At 38.5% G+C, this 14,933-nt stretch overlaps 1 protein-coding gene across 1 annotated transcript in view; it reads right to left on the reverse strand.

The window, feature by feature from the left end:
* The window catches only part of LOC307145102 (uncharacterized protein), a 590,539-nt gene that overhangs the window by 351,750 nt on the left and 223,856 nt on the right, over window positions 1-14,933 (reverse strand). The gene's annotated exons all lie outside the window — the stretch shown is intronic.

The following is a 14,933-nucleotide window of genomic DNA, read 5'->3' on the forward strand; positions in this document are numbered from 1 at the left end:
AAGTACCTCACATGTCCCTAGTGAAGATTTTATTATTGATTGCATTTTATGTTGCAGCGAGTAAAGGTATTGTATTTTGTCACATTTTTGAATTTCGTGAAATTACACAGGCAAAAAAGTCCATTGACATTGTCCATCAGCAGTGTAGCGACGTAATGTATGAAACACAGCTGCTCACACATGAGTCACTTTCAAGCAGCTTTCTGTTGGTCAAATCTAGCGAATTCCAGTGACCAACTTGGTCCCATAGTGATATTTTTGACCACAAACGAAATTGCTGATCGTGTGGATTCTTATTGAAATGACTGGAATTCACCAGTGAACATTCACAGAACAACATAATTTTACTGCACCTTAATACTGTTTCCAGATCGAAGCCTCTACTTCCTCTATCTTGTTTCATGAGAATACTCAACAACCATTTATGAACACTGTTGATTCAAATCACACATTTAAGCTTTTCAAAAGCCATAGTGTACATTACAGTCTCCAGTCTAACGGCATCCCAGACTTCAACATTTTATGATTCAAAATAGCTGAATAACTAACCATCTGAGATTTCGGTATAGAGATAAAGGTTAGGATCATAATTTTCAGGAATATTACAGCACAATGAGTGCATATTAGCACTGTTTGTTTGTTTTTGGCATCTGATAGAGCTTTTGGACTTGGAAACAGTGATGTCAGACTTACCATCGGACTGAAACACAAATGTTTTAAAGTTAAGTGAAGATGGACATTTTTAATTAGTCAATTTAATTTTTTTACATTGATTTATTTCGTGGAACATATGTGTTTCCATGCATTTTGTTGAGATGTCTTTTCTTGTGTAGCCTATTGTATATACATGGTTGATTATTCATGTTGCTTATGTATTATACAATTTTTTTTGTGTATTCATTGATATTAATCTATAGTTAGCTTTTTTTTCCCATGTGCATGGAAGTGTATGTATAAAAATGAATATAAAATATGTAATAAACAATTATTATTTTGTATTTGGTTCAATTTGTTTATTATAATAGAAGTCAAAGGTAACCATAGTAACAACATGAAATTAAATATTTAAAAAAATGAAATTTGGTTCCTGGAGGCACCCAAAGTGGTTCCACACAGTGCCTAATATAAGAGTTCCTCAGGAAACTTGTGTGGTTCCTCAGAGAACCACCCCATTTTAAAGGGTGCCTAGAGGATCTACAGACGGTTCCGCCGGTGTGGCAAAGTGAAGAACCCCAAAAGGTTCCTCCAGGCACCTTTTATTTTTACAGTGTAGCCTCAGCTTGTTCCTCTCACACAGAGCTGCTGGTAGCATTAGCATTAGCAAGCCTAATAAACAGCAGGGCAAGCTATGTACTCTCCCCCAGAGACATAATACTCAGTCCTGAGTTGGTTCAGTCTGAGTGGGCAGGAGGGCATAAATACTGACTGATTAATCAGTTTGCTTGGCCAGTAGGATATTCATTTTGACCAACAACTTGTGTAAGTATAAGTCAATTTGCCTCATGCAATGAAGTATTGCAGCTTTACAGCAATACTGAAGTAGGTGTTAAGTCTTTCCTTGCTGGAAAGTCATGCCTCACTTTAAATCATGCTGCTATGATTATTATGCTATTCTTTATTTTCATAAACACAAATAATCATAAACATAACCACCACTATGTGCCCATGACATAATGTACTGTACCAGTGAAAAGTTGGACACACTTTCTCATTCAAGTGATTGTAAAGGGCTGTACACACCGGGACGAATATCGGCGCGCGTTATTCGCCAGCGTTTTTCAACGCGTTTTTTGTGTTCACACCCAAACGATTTTCGCTGACGATGAGCCGAGTGAACATGCAAATTCATTCCCTGACATTAGATGGCGCTTAATGTAAAACAGAAATACCCCGGTTGTCAAACGTTTGTGGGAAAAAGTTACAAGCCTATGTACATGAAAGACAATTAAGTGAAATGAAACTCACCATCAAGGCACTCATAACAGTTCTCTAATAACAGGCTCTGCAATACCACTCATAACAGTTCTCTTTTATCAAGATTTTTGTAGTCGCTGTCACGTTTGTCATATAGTTCTTTATGTTCCAACACCAACGAGACCAGCAGCTCTACATTCATCTTGCCTTGCATCTTCCTTATGGAAGTAAAATAATGTCAAATGTTTTTGAAACAAAAAGCCTGTTGAATTGCACTACTTGAAAAAAAATAGGCATTGCATTAACCATGCTTGCATTTTAATGCATTGTATTTTTAGGGCTTGCATTTTTATGGGCTGAAATTCAACATGGTTGAATATTTAAGCTGTGAATATTTCAATTAAAAACATTTCAAACACATTTTCATTATTAAAAATTCAATAATCTATATTCACCTTTCATATTTCACTTCCAAATTATTCAAACTGTTTAAAAATACAACCTATAATATTCAACAGGCAATTTTCGGTCCATTTTATTTCGCTTTGAAAATTCGCTTCCACAAATTCGGTGGTTCAAATTCGACAGAAAATATTACGTTGACATCCATGAACTGCAGGAAGAGCAGTAGATTACCGAGCGTACTCTCCATCTGCTGTTAGTCGGCTTCACCAGCAGGTGGTGCAAAAGCTCGTGTTGTTGACGAAGACAGAGCAACAGTTAGAGCAAGCCATTCATTCATAAAACTCATTTAACAGCAATGCAAGTGTATTTGTGATTATTATGACGGCGGTTTTATGTTAAATTCAGTGTCTTCACAGTTACTTTCCCTGTGTAGCCTACAAGCATCTTTCTCTACCGTGAACAAGATTATAATGTTATTCCCCGATGCGGATACAGATCCAATATTACATTTTTGAGGTTGACATATATTTCTCTTGGTTGTTTAGTTGCCTTAACTTTATATTGTGGCGATGTGCTGCATGCAAGCTATTAGGGTTTCCCTCAATACTTAAGGATTCACCAGCTGGACATATAAAACGCTTAACGTATAGCTTAATGGACTAATTACAGTGATATAAAAGACCAAACTCGTTTAATGCTGAGCGTTTCCCAGTGATCGACTGGCATAAAGTTGGCTTGACGTTGGACATTCGCACATTTAGGGACCGTCTCTAAAGTGTATACGACTTTACACGTTTCTAACTTCAATAGCATTTGAATAGAACGACTTACAGTCAAAAACCAACTATAAAGTGTTCATGTAGTGTCAGGCATAATGCGCACCCTTTGGATTTTTTATATTTATTCAATTAAAGTTTGCTATTGAAGTTAGAAACGTGTATGCCAGTGTTTTATGCAACTTTTGAGACGGTCCCTAAATGTGCGAATGTCCAATGTCAAGCCAATTTTACATTTATTAGGCTACATTTAGTCATTTATTTAGCAGACGCTTTTATCCAAAGCGATTTACAGTTAAACTAACAATAGGAGGACAACAATATGCAAGTGCTATCTCTTCCCAGTTTAAGCTAATGCAATACACGTAGGCATAGCCTACTACCCAACTGGGTTGGCCCAACATCGAGCGTCGGCCTCCCTCCCTATAACATCGCAAAGGCGTCGGCCAGGCGTAGGCAGATCTCTTGTCAGTCAGTGCTCTATTTCCCAGCTCCGTTACGTCGGCTTTAGGTCGGCCCACTATACGGGAGGCCGATGTCGCGTTGTGCTTGTGAACTTTCAAGTCGCTTTCAAACACTGGAGCGGCCGCGGCGCAGAGTTGCCATGGAAACGCCGCGGGACCACTGTTGACTGGTAAGCAGGAAAACTCCCTCTCTCGCTGTTGTTTTCAAATTCACTGCTTTCAGGTGATATTAGTCTCTAAAATCACACGGATAATACACACAACTGTTCTTGACACATCTCTTACTTGTAATTGATACGCTTATGTTGAATATTTACTTTTATAGACATGGCTTTGTGTCTTCGGAAAAAGTCCGTTAGCATCTCAACCGTTTTCAGAAGAGTTAAGCTAAGTTAACGTTGACTCGGTTGAGCTTTTGTTTATGAAAGTTTGGGCTTTTAATCACCTCTTATGTGTATATGAGAGGTTTTGTAAAGGTTTTACTTGGAAGTGAACTAATTTATTTTACACAAACGTAAACATAAACGTATGTAATCGGTGACGTCACTTACATGGAGAACTTACACTTAAGTTACATGGTTGAAACTAGCTCAATGGTAAACAAATATTGATTAAAAAAAATGTTCTGTGATTTCAGCAGCAACAAAATAACAGAGGGAAAGCTCCACGACTTCAACATTTCTGAAGAAAGCTACTGCCGGAGAAGTAGGAAATACAGGTAGGTAGGTAACGTTAGGAAATCCAAAACTAAAGAATTAATTACTGATTTTAGGAAACAGAGTCCCCCTCTTCCCCTCACTATCATAACCTATTGAGATAATACAAGAATACAACCTTGGCACAATAATTGATAGTAAGCTATGTTTTGAATCACACACTGATGCTGTTTGTGCCAAAGCCCAGCAGCGAATGTATTTTTACCGTAGACTGAGGAATTTTAACATTGACCCCACTTTGATGAGAATGTTTTATTCTTGTTTTATTCAGTCTGTTTAACCTTCAGTTTTATCTGCTGGTTTGGTTCCTTGTCTACAAAAAACGATTAGAGAGTATTGTTAGGACGTGTAGCAAGATTGCAGGCTTTAACTTTCCCCCTCTCTCACACATTTAGCAGCTACTCCAACAGAGTGGCAAAGAAGGCACTATCTATTGCAGCTGACCCTAGTCATCCTTTGTCCTGCCAGTTCAAGCTACTTCCCTCAGGCCGTAGGTACTCCATGCCCAGATGCAGGTCAAATAGATTCAGAAACTCATCTCAGAAAAGCATTTCACCTCTGCTGTAGCTTATATATAATATAGCTTAGCTATAGCTTCTTACTTGTAATAAACCTGGCATTATATAATAATATTGTTGGCTCTGTGACAAATGGTTTGTTGTGTTCCTAGATCCTTCAATGTTGATGCCCTGGCCTCCACCGTAGCAGAGTTGGGCGGATCATCATCTCTAAGGCGCTATGAACCATATGATTAGTAAGTAAAACTTCAAACATACACTAATGTCTAACATGCACTAATTGTGTTGGTAAAAAAATTATGTTTTGAAAGAAGTCTCTTATGTTCACCAAGACAGCATTAAAAACAATAATATTGTGAAATAATATAACAAATTTTAAACAACTGTTTTCTATGTGAATATATTGTAAAATGTAATTAATTCCTGTGATCAAAACTGAATTTTCAGCATCACAGCTTCATATGATCTTTCAGAAATCATTCTAATTTGATGATTTGACGCTCAAGAAAAATGTATGATTATTACCAGCTTTCATTTTCTCAAAGGCGTAGCAGGATACCCAGGGCTTGGTTTACACCTATCACAATTTCTAGCCACTGGGGGACCATAGGCAGGCTAGGGGAACTCATATTAATGTTAAAAAACCTCATAAAGTGAAATTTTCATACCATGCAACCTTTAAGTGTTTTATACCAGTTTTCTATGTGAGGAAAACGCTTAACTGTACATAGTAGTCTATTTTTAATTAGTATGGTGTTTACAGAGTTATCATTTATTTATTTTAATATCACTGTCTATGCGTTAAGTCACGTTCTGCAAGTGCAAATCTCTAAATTCAACTTTGAACTTTGGTATTTTACAGGGGACAAGTTCTCAAATTCACATCTTTATGCTCTTGAGTTTTGCTACTCTTTTACTTTCATAAATAACCTTCCTGATAATGTTCGGGGCTCAGACACACTCTCCCAATTTAAATCTAGACTAAAGACACAACTCTTTAGCCAAGCATTCAATTAACACATCTCATAATCTTGTTTTACAGTTAATATGTGATGAAGTAGTAAAAAGTGCACATGATCATCTTTTGCCTGAAATAATATGAACTGCAGCTATGCTAATGTTTCTCCTGTTGCTTCCCTGTTTCTATCTCAGGATGCTCAGCAAGTTCACTAGAGATTACAGCAGCTCCAGTTTGGATCCAGCCTCACTTGTGAAGACTTCAGATGATGGCAACTATAGATGGACACAAAACTGCCAGATATTAAGGTGGGGTAAGCGATATTTCAAAAACGCTGTTGGACACTGTTGATATTTGGAATGAACCCAAACAAACACACCCCTCTCTTCAATGCTCCACCTCCAAAACTCACCAGATTGCCCAGCAGCCGCATCACCTTATTGGTGTAAATAACTAATTTATGTTATTGCATGACCTGCTCAATAAAAGCGCAACACTAAGAACGTTTCAGGAAACACGTTTTTAATTATGATAAGGGCTGGATTTCCCGAAACCTTCTTAACGCTACGTCATTCCTAAGTTATACCTTAAACTGTACCTTATCGTTAATACGTGTTTCCCGAAACGTTCTTAGTTAATTGTACCTTCTGTAAGTCATACGTTCGGATATTTCCCCACCGGTTAATCAAAGTGTGACAACACCGGTAATACCATAATAGAAGTGACGCGCATGCGATGCAGCGTGCTCGTTTTTCCAGGCGCGCATATGCCACAGCGAGATGAAAACATCTCAACTTTTCAGAATGCCACAAGCGCACCGCAGGTCATGTGACAAAAACCAACCGATCAGCTTTGGCCTTTCCGTAACAACATGGAAAACTCGGCCGAACAGCCGATCATAGCTGTACAGGGCGAGTTTTTATTTCTCATCTCCATAAATATATCTAGTAGTAAAGCTAATGCAAGGGCTAGAAATCAATTAATCCTTTGCTGATACTTCCTTGTCATCATGGAGAGCGCAGTTCATGGTTGCATAGCAACGACAGACGCCACGGGAGCGCAAGAGCTTGTAGAAAGGAGAGAGCGCTTTCCACACGTTTTTAGACGTGATATGTGAACGGCCCCTAATTCAGGGTAAACTGAGAATCTATTTGGTTTAAAATCATATTTGTTTTGTTTAAAATGGAGATCACGATAACATACATCAGAATAACATGTTTCAGTCTACTTAAAAAAAGATACTCAATTGAATCATTAATTCAAACACTTTTAAAAACAATTAATTCAGTGTCTCATTCATAAACACCTGGGCTGGGTTTCCCGATAGCGTTGTCTCTTAGCATGCTACGAAGACTCTTAAGGCCCGTTCACACCAAGGACGATAACTATAAAGATAACGATAAAGATATAATTCTAAAAATCGTTCTCCATATTAAAGAATAACAGAGTTCACACCACAACTGTAACGATAAAGATATGAGGAACGATATTGTTGGGATCACTTTCAGAACGATTTTTTTCCAGCTGTCAAACGATAAAACACTGACAGCCAATCAGAATCCACTCTAATTGAGGGCCCTTTCACACCTGCAAGTCCGCACCAAGGTCCGAACCAGAGTTCATGTTTTGATACTTTGTATACATTTGGTTAGTTTTGGTTTGGTTTCACATTGCAATTATGCGAGCGCAATAAAGAACTTTTCATGACGTACTTGCGTCCTGTCGTCATCATCTACATGGCTGCATATTGACATTGATTGGGTTGTAAACGGACGTGCGTCTGACGTCAGCGTGTTGTCAATTCGGCGGGAAACTTTGACAAGAATGAATGAACAGATGCATATCGTTGCCACTATACTGTTATTATTATGGCATTACTCCCTGCAGCACCAACTATACTCGAGGCTAGTTCAAATTCAAATCCAAATGAACGTCCTCGTTGTGCGAACATTTCATCATCGCCGACAGGACGCTGGACAAATGTGTGTTTGTGTGTGTGTGTGCGCGCGCGCGCACGCGAATCAGCTGGAAGAAACGCTGTGGGCAGGACTGACAGATCTGCACATAAATATTCTTCTTCAGTTGTTTAGGCCACGCGGGAACCACCGGGACTTCCTGTAAATAGTCCGAAAGTCCGAACCATACAGAAAATGCTTTCACACTAGAAACGAACCAAACCTTTTAACAGTTTGATCCGGACCGAGACCACCTCTTTTCGTCGGACCAAATTTCGTCTGTTTGGTCCGGACCGTGGTCCGGGGGAGGTTTCACACCTGTAATTTTGATTCGGACCAAACTGAAAAGTCCGAAAGTCCGGACCAAACAAGGTAGGTGTGAAAGGGCCCTTAAAGGTCTCGCGCATTTAAAATGGATCTGGATCATCCGGGCGCGCGCGTGCTTAGAATAAAAAGACCGTTATCGGTCGTTGGTGTGGACGCATATATAGTTATCTTTATCGTTATCTTTATAGTTATCGTGCTTGGTGTGAACGGGCCTTTAAGGTATAACTTAAGGTATAACTTAACTAAAGGTATACCATTTATAGGCGTGTTCCCCGAACCATACCTTAGAAAGCTGCTAAAGATATTCCTTCTTCCGTGTGACGTTACCCAGTGCTGCCCGTGGCGATGCTGCTGAATCTGCTGATATCGATGGCTCGAGAATCAATTATTCTCTCGTGCAGGGGCTGCTTCACTGCGTTAACTGAGAAAGCGGTGTTCTTTATAAAAGCAATTAAGAAATGTACGCGGGTTGGGTGAAAATAAACACTGACATTATGGATTCGGATGGCAATAAAATCACAGACTTACCCCTGTAAATGTTTAAAATACCATACGAACCCATGAGAAACAGTTAGCATCTACTTACAATTTAACTGACAGTATGCTTTCACTGGCCTTTGAAAGCGCTCTGCGGACGGCGCCGTCTTTTAGAACAGCTATTCGCTGTATCGCTGCCATAGTTTGAGCAAACTCCCCACAACAATCATTCCCTTTAAATAGACTATTAAACCTATTAACCTTAAATGGTTTGCCAGCTGATGTACCTTTGATTGTTGTTAGATTTTTAATTATATTATCCAGTGTAATGACAATTTTATTCTTAGCTTTAGTCCTAACTGCTTTTTCTCAATGTTTTTCACTCTGTTACAGGTTGCCAGGAAGAATCCTTCTGTACATTGTTGCTGTTCCTTTTTGATCCCTTTTCTACTGGAGTTCTTTCTGGTGTCATTAAAATGTCTTAACTTGAATTGTGTCTGTTCATTATACTAGAGACAGTTACACACAAAATTAAGAAGATATTTTTCAATGTCAGTATAGCCTACTTTTTTCATATTGGATAGTCAAGTAACTCCAGGGCTGTATATATGTACATAGACATTGAGGGGGACAAGTCCTACACTGCAAAACATGCTTTTCTTACTTTGTATTTTTGTGTTGTTTCCAGTCCAAATATCTAAAAATTCTTAAATCAAGAAGCATTTACTAGAGAAGTAAAATAACATAAGAAATTCTATTTTGTTTTCAGATAAACAGAGTAATTTAAGTAATTTTTGCTTAAAACAAGCTAAATTATCTGCCAGTGGGGTAAGAAAAAATAATCTTGATTCAATTGGAAAACAAGATTATTTTTTCTTACCCCACTGGCAGATAATTTATCTTGTTTTAAGCAAAAATTACTTAAATTACTTTATGTTTATCTGAAAACAAAATAGAATTTCTTATGTTATTTTACTTCTCTAGTAAATGCTTCTTGATTTAAGAATGTTTAGATATTTGGACTGGAAACAACACAAAAATACTAAGTAAGAAAAGCATTTTTTGCAGTGTATAATTATACGTCAATAATAACAATAGTATGTCAATAGTTAGAAATGGCCAAACTGGAAATTCAATATTGGAAATTCTTGCTCCGCTCTGTTTTTAGGATGGCAAAAAGGTTTAAAAGTTACATTTTAGGCTGGTCTACCTTACAGAGACCATCCAAATAGATAGCCAATCAAATCATAGAAGGCGGGGTTTACTGTTCACAGAAGCAGAGCATGTATTTCATCAGTTTAACGTTGAAAGAGTGCGAGGTAAGATGGAAGTGTAAAACTACTCCACTTTTTTTTCTTGAATATGGCCATTTTGAGGGATGAAAGTTGCATGTGTTCAGTATCAAAGCTATTTTATCAATTTAAGTCTCGGGGCAATGTTGACTACAGTTTATGTGCTGCTGAGTGAGTGTTGCAGCGCGATCTCCGCTCTGTGTGTGTGTATGTGTGTGTGTGTGTGTTCGTAAGTGCGTGCGTCAATGAAAGCAGCGCATGGTGTCTAATGTAAAGAGTAGCCCGAAAGGTCCGACCTATAAATAAAGGTCCTATAAAACCCATGCAGAGCTGCCAAAAGATTTACAGCTTTGCATCGTTCAAACATCGGCCGGAGATCATTTGCGATCAAAGGCCGACGTCGAGGAGACATATTGCCGATGAGCAAACGATCTCTGAGCGACATCGTGCCGATGGAACTTTGTACATCGGGCCAACGTCGGCCCGACGTACGTGTGCTATCTGGGTATAGCCTACTGTAGAGAAGAGAAGAGAAGAGAAGAGAAGAGAAGAGAAGAGAAGAGAAGAGAAGAGAAGAGAAGAGAAGAGAAGAGAAGAGAGAAAGTGTTGATTTTATGCCAGTATCACGAAACGCTCTGCATGAAACTTTGCGCGTTACGTTCATATTCTTAGTCCATCGAGCCTATATAGTAGCCTACAGCCTACATCCCCAATAAGGTGCGAGTTTGGTCTTTTATATCACTGTATTAGTCCATAAACTACGTTAAGCGTTTTGTCCCGACAGAAGGGGAATCCTCGAGTGTGAGGTATTGAGGGAAACCGATTATAATCCTGTTCATAGGTTGAGAAAGCTGATGACATGTAGGCTACACAGGGAAAGTGACAATGAAGTTATTGAATGAAACATAAACACAGCTTTTGTGTCTTTATCATCTTTTCCGCATATATACTGACACAGATAATCATTTTCATTTTATGAATGAATGGCTTGCTCTAACTGTTGCTGGTCTTCGTCAACAACACGCGCTTTTGCACCACCTGCTGGTGAGGTCGAGTAACAGCAGATGAGGAGTATCTCGGTAATCTACTGCTCTTCCTGCAGTTCATGGATGTCAACGTAATATTTTCTGTCGAATTTGAACCACCGAATTTGTGGAAGCGAATTTTCAAAGTGAAATAAAATGGACCGAAAATTGCCTGTTGAATATTATAGGTTGTATTTTTAAACAGTTTGAATATTTTGGAAGTGAAATATGAAAGGTGAATATGGATTATTGAATTTTTAATAATAAAAATGTGTTTGAAATGTTTTTAATTGAAATATTCACAGCTTAAATATTCAACCATGTTGAATTTCAGCCCATAAAAATGCAAGCCCTAAAATACAATGCATTAAAATGCAAGCATGGTTAATGCAATGCCTATTTTTTTTCAAGTAGTGCAATTCAACAGGCTTTTTGTTTCAAAAACATTTGACATTATTTTACTTCCATACTTCCTCGTCTTATTTCTTCCCGGCAGTGTAGACGCTTCTTGGCGTATATCTTCTTCGCCGTTACATATGTGTGCTCAGCAAGACCGTTTTGTGTTTGAGCGCCCCCAAGTTGTGTTTTACTGTAACTTCAGAAGCTCCAGACACGTGAGCAAAAGCGGCAATCTCATTGGTCGGATAGTTTTTGACGCGGCGCGTCAAACCAAAAAAAACGAACCCGAGGTGTTTTTAAAAAAATTACGCTTTTACGCGTGGCGTTTTTCGCGTCGGTGTGCACACTCACATTGGCGCCCTTTGTTTAGTCACGAGGCGTTAAACGTCAGCGAATATCGCGCGCGAAATTCATCCCGTTGTGAACAGGCCTTAAGGGTTGGTTTAAACTTTTAGCTGGTACTGTCCATGTTCTACAACAGCAAAATTAGAAAAATTGTCTTTGGCTGCAGCCGAAATCACATAATTCCCTACTATAAAGTAGGCAAAAAACAGTAACGTGTATATTCTGTTTTGGTTTGGTTCTGTTCCTATTTACCCTGTCATTATTTGTTGACTTTGGCTTCAGTCGGAACCACATACTTCCCTACTATAAAGTTGGCAAAAAACAGTGACAAAAGAAGTATGTCCAAATTCACATTACTCATAAAAGAGTAGGCAAAAAGTACCCGGATGACCTACTTCTTCTGACAAGATTCTGAAGTGTGCATACGATGGACACTTTATTATCTCATGAGGCCACAGGAGAGGATTTGTGAATGGCAGTGAAGCAACGTAACCGACGCTGGTAGGTCACAAGATAAGGGCAACATGAGCCGCGTTTCCACTGTCGGGCCAGGGCCGGGCCGTGCTAGTGCGTGCCAGGGCCAGTCGCGTTTCCACTGTCACTTCCGGGGCTGGATCGGGGCTTACTCGAGGCCAACGGCCAGGATTTCTGGCCCGTCGAATACCTTGGGCCAAAGCGGGCCAGCTCGGGCTAGAGGAGTGGTTACCAACAGAGGAGGAGTTTACCAGCGCCGGATGATTCTGTCAGCATTAAAGACTTAAAAATAAAATAATTTAACTCGCGTTCATGTTTGAATGCCTTCTGTTTGTGATGCAAAAGACTATGCGCGCTAACCGTTACCATAGTAAACATAGTAAACGCTTGAAGATACGCATATAAAAAAAAAACATAGCGAACGCTTTAAGAAATCAGACCAATCTTAAAGGCTATGACAGTCATGTTTTTATTTTATCTGTCATAGCCTACGTCTCGTCTCTTTAAACCGGACTATCATAAAATAAAGTAACTTTTTTTTCGGGAGCTTCCTCTGTTTCTCTGACTGAAATATCTGTATGGGAGTCGAGAGATTGCTAAAGCTCCTCAGGTCGTGGCATAAAGTTGTAGAAATTATCATTTTTTTCTAAATGTGATGTAAATATGATAAAGAAACAGACGCGACTGAAAAAGTAAGTGTGTCCTCTTTCTTTTGTGAAATAGACCTAACGGTAATTTATTTCTGAGTGACTAACGTGCAATTTTGACATAAATTAATTTATTATTATCAATGTATCACTTTTTATTGTAAATCTGTGGTAAAACATCGATGCTTGGGTTTTTAATATTCAAGTAAACAAACAAAAAAAATGCTAGCAAACGGCCGCTTTTATCGTGTTTGTTTTCAACGCTGTTTCCAGTGATTTCTGATTAGTTTTCTGATAAAACTTCCATTTGTTGGTGAAAGGATGGGTTAGTGTGACGTTGTTCCAGAGAGGCGTGTTACGGGCGTGTTTTAGTGAAGCGCTGTGGAGCTTCTGGCCCGACAGTGGAAACGCAGGCCCGGTGCTATTGGCCCGAGGCTATTAGCCCGGCACGGACCGTTTAAAGCCCTGGCCCGGCCCTGGCCCGACAGTGGAAACGCGGCTAAGGCTAATGTAGTTGAAAACCCTCTGTGATTTTTGACATCTTTTGAAGTTTTATTAAAGAATATATTAGTGTCCTGTATTCTCTATTCACAGTAAAAAAAATAATATATATATTGAATTACAATAAGGTCAGTTTAAATGCAGTAATTGGATGGCAACCTAGCTGCCAGTGTACTGTGTTTTCCTTCTCTATATACATCATTGTTTACTGTGATTTTCTACAGCAGATTGTTGGTTACTGTGATTTTCTACAGTACATAATTGATTATTGTGTTTTCTACAGTTGGAAGTTACTGTGATTTTCTACAGGGAATCATTGATTATTTTGTGTTCTTCAGCACATTGTTAGTTACTGTAATTTTCTACAGGACATAATTAATTATTGTGTGTTCAACAGTACATTTGAAGATACTGTGATTTTTTACAGGACATTGCTGATTACTGTGACTATCACAGTACTTTTTTTATTACTGCAATTTTTGACGGAGTATTCTACTGTGAACGGGTCCTGTGCACAAACACAGTAAATTACTGTAGATTTCACATTTTGTTGTTTACAGTGTACCCATTATTTTCCAACATGGCAGACAAGGACATGTCCAAATGCATAAGTTTTTGATCACTATTTATTTGACTTCCTATTCCTGATGTCTTGTCTCCATGATGTTAATAATTCAATGTACTAATGGTGCAGGCTATCGTTAAAATAAAAAGTGACAAGCTTTTAGACGTGTTTTACTTTTCAAACAAATACCTTGAGGAGAAAGATTGTGCTCCACTGACTTGATGTGATTTTAAAGCCCTGAGTTCATCTGCCTTAGCAAAATAATGAAGGGAACACTTTCATTGGTTAATATTAGTAAACTTCTATTGCTAATTTTAACAACTCCGACTTTATAGCACATTGATACCACAGTCAACTGCAAATAGTGCAAACATACTTTTCTGTCTTTATTGTCTTAAGATTTGCATAGCAATAAATTTAAGAAAAAATGTCTTACCTAATAGATGGACAATACAACAAAGAAATACATAAACATTAGAAAGAAGAACTACAAAAAACAGGAAGTGAACAGAGACAGCAGGAATTATAATATGATGAAGTGATTATGTTATGTGATTTATGTGAATTATAATATGATGAGTAAAATGTTTGAGGCCTTGGGTCATGTTGGATATTAATCATACAACCTGTGTAAAGGTTCAAAGAAAACTCTAGATCTAATTTGAATCTTGCGTTTCCATTATAAAACAGATGAGATAATCACAGTCTAAATTTGCAAGCATGTACAAAATTGACAAACACTGATAAACCCCCCCCCCCCCCCCCCACAAAAGTGTATTTCAAAGCTAATATTAATATCAGTAACATTAGTAATATACTCTTCTGCATTAGGGTTAATTCAATTTCTGCCATGAAAAAGGCTGCAGGGGAATTCCATACAAAAACATGTGCACCAAAAACAAACCCACCCTTGTTCTTACAGTCAATTGCTTTATAACATTTGGAAAATCTTTAAATGTACAGGGAACTACAGAGAGCATGTGAAGTCACATTCAAGTTTGGTCTAATATTTCTGTGAAGCATGAATGTATGAAGGTTGGGCAAAACTTGTGAGCAGTGTTGTTCAGAGTGTGTGACAGTGTCAGTGCTGAGATATTGAATCAGTGTTAAATCAGTCAGTTGAATTTGACTGTCCCCCCCTCCCCCCTCCCCCCCCCCCCCCCCCCCCCCCCCCG

This window comes from Squalius cephalus (assembly GCF_949319135.1).
Source record: "Squalius cephalus genome assembly, chromosome: 2".
Taxonomy (NCBI): Eukaryota; Metazoa; Chordata; class Actinopteri; order Cypriniformes; family Leuciscidae; genus Squalius; species Squalius cephalus.